The sequence below is a fragment of the Lonchura striata genome, chromosome 1, assembly GCF_050655825.1.
Source record: "Lonchura striata isolate lonStrDom1 chromosome 1, ASM5065582v1, whole genome shotgun sequence".
Lineage (NCBI taxonomy): Eukaryota > Metazoa > Chordata > Aves > Passeriformes > Estrildidae > Lonchura > Lonchura striata.
The window spans coordinates 7689435-7696394 of record NC_140703.1 but is presented as its reverse complement, the minus strand read 5'-3'; positions in this window follow the sequence as shown (position 1 = coordinate 7696394).

The following is a 6960-nucleotide window of genomic DNA, read 5'->3' as shown; positions in this document are numbered from 1 at the left end:
TGTTTTTCACCAAGGTATTTCATGAAACCATCCTGATAAGACTTAAACAATGTTGTTGTTCATTCTCCTGTGTTTTTTCTTTACTCAGCATTATCTTACTTTCCTCATCTAATTCCAGACTTGGATGTATGTTATTTGAGGTTCTTCTAGTCACACCTTGTGCATTGGGTTTCTGCTGTTCTATACTGGGTCCTGTTGGTTTTAGCATCTTTTGTGGATGTTTCCTTTTTCAAATTGCTCTCTTCTTTTCCTCATGTAATGCTATGTTCCTTCAGGCTTTGCTCTTGTTCTGATTTGGTGTAAGTATTTCTCTGGTGTTAGTTCTCTCTTCAGCCTTTTTTCCTCCTTTGAGAATGCTCAAGGAACAGTTCATGTAAATAGCCTGTGGTGACAGGCACCTGTACCAATAAATTATCCCTAATGTCTTTTACAGGGTTATCCACTACAAGAGACTACCTTCCTCCTTAATATTTTTGCAGCAATAATACTTCATTCTTGGCTTCACATTTCCCTAAAATTATTTTTTTCATTCCTTTGGCTTCATTCTATAAACTCCCCATCATTTTCTGTGCTTGAAGTGTTTTGTGTTTTATGTTTCACACTTTATTCTTTTTTATATTAAAATGGTACCCTTGCACTTCAGTAATGCCTTTTATGTGAAGACCTATATGCTTTATAATAACTAATGAGTTAAGCTCTGTTATGGAAATTGCACATACTAGCCTATGGAAAAGGGTTTGTCTTCACATTTCTGCCTAAGCCAAAAGAGACATTCCTTTATGAAAGTACTTTTTTATTAATGGCACTACAGCTCGAGCTGGGTGCTTCCAAAGAGGGACCCTGTACAAAAAAATCCTTGGGCAATTATAGCCCCACAATCTGAGTTCTCCACTCTAAATGTGAAATTTTGTACCAATAATAATAGTAAGGTCCAGGGTCCCCTTGTTTTTTATCCGTTTGATTTGTTTCCTGTTTGGTTACTAAGCAGTTGCTAAGTGCTTGTCTCCTTATACAATATCACATCCCCTCAGGTCAGCTTCTCTAGTTAGTCATTCAGCATGTTGGAATACTGTTGTTACAGTTCATATACCACAATCTACAAGCTTTGCCTACTCTAGCTATTGATGTTTAAGCTGCTGGCTTTGTCTGCTCTGGCTATTATTAATCTTTAAGCTGCTAGCTCTACGTTTCAATTAACTTTTTCTACAATGGGGCTCAATATATTCTAAGAAATGTCTTTAATTTCTATATCAGTTAAGAAAACTGAGGTGCTGGAGCAAGCCAACTCGCTTCTTGGAGATAAATATGAAGTCTCAGTCAAGCTGTAGGAAATGTAATTTTGTTCCCTGAGGTTTCTTTTTTGTGGGGTTGATTTCTTGGTATTTTTTACTGGTCTGCTTGTCACAACTTGCTTCTTCTACAAATAAGGCTTGAATGTAATTATTATTTTCTCTTCATTCACTGATAGTAGTCCCTATGACTAATGCCATTTAACCTTGCAAACCTATCAGAAAAGAAGAATACATACATAAAAGCTCTTTCAAGCTCTTTATATTGTAACCTTCCTCATACTCAGTATAATAGCACATCTAATACAAGATAGTCTTCTGCGTATATGATCTGTTTATATATTTTTTTCATAAATTAAAAACTCAACATCTAGAAATAACCATTGATATAGTATTCTTTTTTGTTCATGCTTGTTTCATTGGAATTTTTAATTTTGTGCTGACAATTACATTTCAAGAATGTATTGCAGGCATATGCAGCACTGTCAGATTGATGTTCTGCTAGTTACTCCTTAAAATGCTTCTTTTGATGATATCTCTAATATAAAAGTTCCTGAGTAGAGACCACCTTACTAAAACTCTAATTAAATTGACAACCCTACACTAATAGTATGTTTTAGCCTTGCAGTATTATAGAGGTCTTTTGGTTTCAAAATTTTTAATAGCTATGTTCAGCATTGTGTAATGTGATTTTGTGTTTCTTATGCTATGCATTTGCACTTGTTTTGATGGGGATAGAGATTTTTTTTTTCTAAATTAGCTTTTATTATTTTGATTGTGCTCAAAACTGTTGGCGCTGGGTTGTTTAGCTACAGTTGAGCAGTGTTTGCACAGTGGCAAGGCTGGGGGCACACTAGAAGCTGAGAGGGGACATAACCAGAACAAATGACCCCAGTCACCAGTGGTATATCCCAGACCATATGGTGTCACACTCAGCATATAAAGTTAGGGAAAGATGCAGGAAGAAGGGCGTATCTGGAGAGAGGGCATTTGTTTTCCCAAGTCACCATTAGGTATGATGGGAGCTTGCTCTCCTGGGGATGACTGAATTCCTGCCTGCCCTTGGGAAGTGGGGAATGAATTCCTTGTTTTGCTTTGCTTGTAAGCATGAATTTTCCTTTCCCTATTAAAACACCTTTTTCTCAACCCACAATATTTTCACATTTGCTCTACAGATTCTGCCCTCTCATCCCACCAGGGAGAAAGTGTACAGGTCACTGTGTGGGGTGTAGTTGCTGGCTGGAGTTAATGACAGTCCTTTTTTTGGCACACAACATGAAGCTCAAAGATTTCAAGATAACAACAGATTTGATTGAAATGTGCCAGATCAAATGCAGAGCTGCTTAGGTTTTAATTGACAGGCTCCTGTGCCTGCCATGGGGCTTGTTCAACTTGTATATTCCAGTCTAGTGTTCATTAGTGGTTCTGCTCTTATTTTGCTGCTTGTTGTAGTGCTCTGCTGCTTCTCATTTCACTCTAGGAACATTTTGGTAGTGGCAGAGGCCATGCATCTGGCTGGCACATGGCCAGGGCATCACCACTGCTGCTGCTGTGCTGCCCTGGGCAGGCTGGAGCTGCAGTGTGAACTTGAGTCAAGAGCACAGAGACCTGTGGATGAGCCTGGAACATCTGTGGCTGTGAATAAGAACACAATAAAGCAGCTGTATGTCCAAGTGGCTGTGCCAGTTACAGCTCTGGAGAGCAGCTACAGCTCTGGAGAGACTGGCTCACAAATAAGGCTTCACCTGGGGTGGGTACACTGCAGTCTCCAGATAAGTGCAAGATGAAGCAGGGGAAAAAGGATTAGTCCATTCCAGTGTTGAAACTTGCGTTCTGGTCCAAAAAGGATAGGGATGTAGATGGTAACAAAAGTGCCTTAAAATTGTTGCAAAACATGTTTTGAGTCTCATGTTATGGAAATTACACTTATGCAGGAACCCCGTGTTGCTAGTCAGGCTGGGATAAAGGCGAAGTGTGCATTACAATGTTGAACACTATAAACCAGTTCAAAAGAACCAGAGGTGGAGATTGTAATGGAGATACCTTTAAATTGTCATAAACCATGATTTGAGTAGCTTATTATAGGAATTGTTATAGCAGAGACCATCTGAGCAAGAGGAGGACAGGTCTTGTAAGAAGCAGTGCAAGTGCAATAGTGACCTGACCTGACCTTTGGGACAGAATTTTGGGCCCAAAGGTATCTTAGAGCAAAGAGCCTTCAGATATCTACAGCAAATTTGAATCAATACCCTGCTCTTTTTATTCTCACTTATTGACCAGTGGAGATTTTTACCCAATATGTAAAATCCATCAGATCTCTGCATACATTCAGAAATGCCAGTTCTACCCAATTATGAAACATGATTCTATTTCCTGCCAACTCAGTGATGTCTTTGGAGAGCCATACTTTACTGCTGTAATGGAGTCAAGGCCTGTCTGCACACTAGAAACAGTACAAGGAGCAAATATGTAGTATTGAATTTACAAATCTAAACTGCTTTTCTCAGTTATATAATCTATCTTTTTTTATTTGCCTGAGAAATATGTCCTTCATTCTTTGCAATAAATACTGCTCTCTCAAAATTGTTACTATAAAAAATGTGTCTTTTAGAGAAGCAATATGAAGGAAAGAGAAAAAAAAACAAGTTATGTTAATGTTTGTGTGAGTTCTGACCAAAGACTCATTGTGGTACATCATGACATAAAAGGCCAAACAAAGTGTAATAACCCCTGACACAAGGTGTTTATGATTAGCAAATATCATAGAGGCTTGATTTTGTCATCCCTATGGATTAAGAGTCTAATCAAACCCCTTATAAATATAACTTTACCTCAGGATGAATCAGAGCAGCAAAATGTAACTGCTTTCATTTCCAGACAAAGACTTTCTGAAAAGATGACAAGGAAAGGAGAAGCAAATGCTCTTGTGAAGAGATATCTAATTTTAGTGGTGTATCTGACTGAATAGTCATTTCTAAGTACTAATTGAATAGCTGGATTCAGCTGAAGTAATAGGAACTGGGGTCCTTAATGCAGGATTGTGGTATCCCCAGCTGTAGATGTATACAGAGGATGTGAATTGCACACAGATAATAAATTTTACTGATGTATACTTATATAGCATAGGCTTAAACATATGCAAATACATTAAAAAATTTAATTTGAAGTCTGCAAAAAGAAAGGGAGAAGAAAGAAGCTTGCTGTATTCCCCTAAGCTTGAAAGGTAAATTGTAATAAAGAGCATCTGCTGTAAAACCAAAGAAAAAATACAAGATCCTATGGAACAGAAAAGAAATATAAACTATAAAAGATAAAAGAACTTACCAATCTTTAATCATGTCTGTTCTGAAAGTGTCAATATTTCCATATGCTGGAGTCTTCCTCTTGTTCACTAAATCTATTAACCACTTTTCAAAGACAACATAAATCAAAACTCAGCTAACCTGTGTAATCCACAGCTAAGTTTTAGTGTAAGTATATAGTTTATACACTAAGCATAGATCTGATTGTGGCCTTTGCTAAAGAAAATAGTTCAAGTTCTCTTTTTGTGCCTGAGTTTGTTTCTTGAGCAAGAATTTCATGGCATCAAATTCTCTGCCAGACCAGGGCAGGCATTCCCCAAGGTCACTGATCTTGATGAGGTTTTCCTATTCTTGAATTAGAAATGTTTTTTTGCACTGTGTTTCTTTGAGGATGGATCTTAATATCTGGTAGATTCAAAGGTACAGACACATTATTATAATTTTATTCCAGTTAGTTTGCACCAGTGTCTCTCCTGTTATGATTATCTTTCCTGAAAAAAAAAAAAAGAAAAAAGAAAAAAAGGAGGGCCTAATCCCTCAACTTCTCTGAGTGCATCTTTGTTTAGTGAGGAAGTCTTACCAGTCTTAGAAAAAAATGCTTGATTTCTGTTCTTCCTTTTGAGAATTAGGACAGTATGAAGGAAATTTGTCTATTACAACATGTACTCAAAATGAATCATTCTGTCCTGTAACAGATAGACACAGAAGAGTATCTAAATGCATTGTCTTTTCTTCCCCTCACTACTCTGTCCAGTTTTTCTGACACCAGCTTCCATTTAGGTTTTTTACTGCCAAAAGAAATTCAAAAGAACATGATCTTCATGGAGTGCAATTTCTCTTTTGGTCAGTGAGCACTTTGCTTCTTTTAGTAATTTCAAGCCTTTGGCAACCACCTGCTCTGTTTATGTGTTAAAGCCTAAGATAATTGTAACAAATAAACTTTCAGCACATCGTTCAGGGAATTCAACAGATCTTTCCTATAACTGATACCCAGTGTCCTTAAAACAAGGTGCAAAAATATTTGTGATGGAAAACAACATTGGAGTGATTGAACCATCCTGGAAATGACCCCAGCAGTCAGAGGTCTACTTTTCTTATTTGGGCATTTAATACCAAACATCTTGCAGCAGTTTCTTTTTCTCCTTCTCACCCCCACTAATCTGGGATTTGATTAAATTTATTGCTTTATGTTTCATTACTCTCCTGGATTAGAGGAATATAGCAGAGCAGTAGAGTTGCTCACATATGTGCTGGTATGGGTAGTTAACTTCAATTACAGGCCATGCAGTTCCTGATGAGCAGGCCAGGCACAAACAGAGAAATTTGGTTTTAATGGGCAATTTTATGTTTTCTTCTTGTTTCTTTCCCTTCAGAGAATAAAACTATCCTTGCAAATTTACCCACAATCTCTAGGCTGGAAGTTGAAGCAAAAAATAGCTACTTTTATTGGAGTATTCCTCAAATGAAAAGTAGTACAGGATAAATTAAAGAACACAACAGGCAAACAGAATTCTCCTAAACTTGTTCATTGCATAAATGTGTCCTTTTTTTAATAAAATCTTCTTATTTTTATTTTTTTTTACTTTATATTAATTTATATTCTGTGAATTTAGACAAGCACCCATTTGCACAAATCTGAGTCGGTTAATGGACCATTTGACAAGTCAGACACAAGCATTTAGGGTTGGTTCCAGCTTTCCTGTACGATAATATGAACTTTTTTTGGCCGATGTATGTATATAATAGGTTTTTTTTTACAGGTGTAAGGCTTCTAATGGATATTGTTAATTGAAATGAACTGTTGTTATTTCAATTTTATGTCTTTTACAGTGAAAATTCATTCTTAAGTCAATGTTTTGGGCAAAGGTAATCACAAGTAAAACATTTGTTAATAGTTTTACTTTCCGGCTCTTTAATTTGTTAGCTATCAAAAATATATTTTCCTTTAAAGAATTAAAAAATAGTCTCAGACTTCATTGCAATTTGAATAAAAAATCAAACTCTCATTGTATAGTTGAAAAAAAAGCAATTTATTGTGTGATGATATGTCTTCATATCGTTAAAGAACTCATTAATAAAGGTACCAAAAATGGATTATGAGAAAATATCTATACTTTTATGAAATACGAATAAAATAGTAGTTTTAGAATGGCAGCAGAAATCAGAAACTTACAGATGAAGACAGATATGAAGTTTAATACTTAAAATTATGATACAATATGTAGAAAAAAATAATATAATATAATATAATATAATATAATATAATATAATATAATATAATATAATATAATACAATTATGATATGATATTAATATACCATTACCTCAAAACTGTCAAATTTGATCCAGTTGAAGCTACTGTCAAGATAC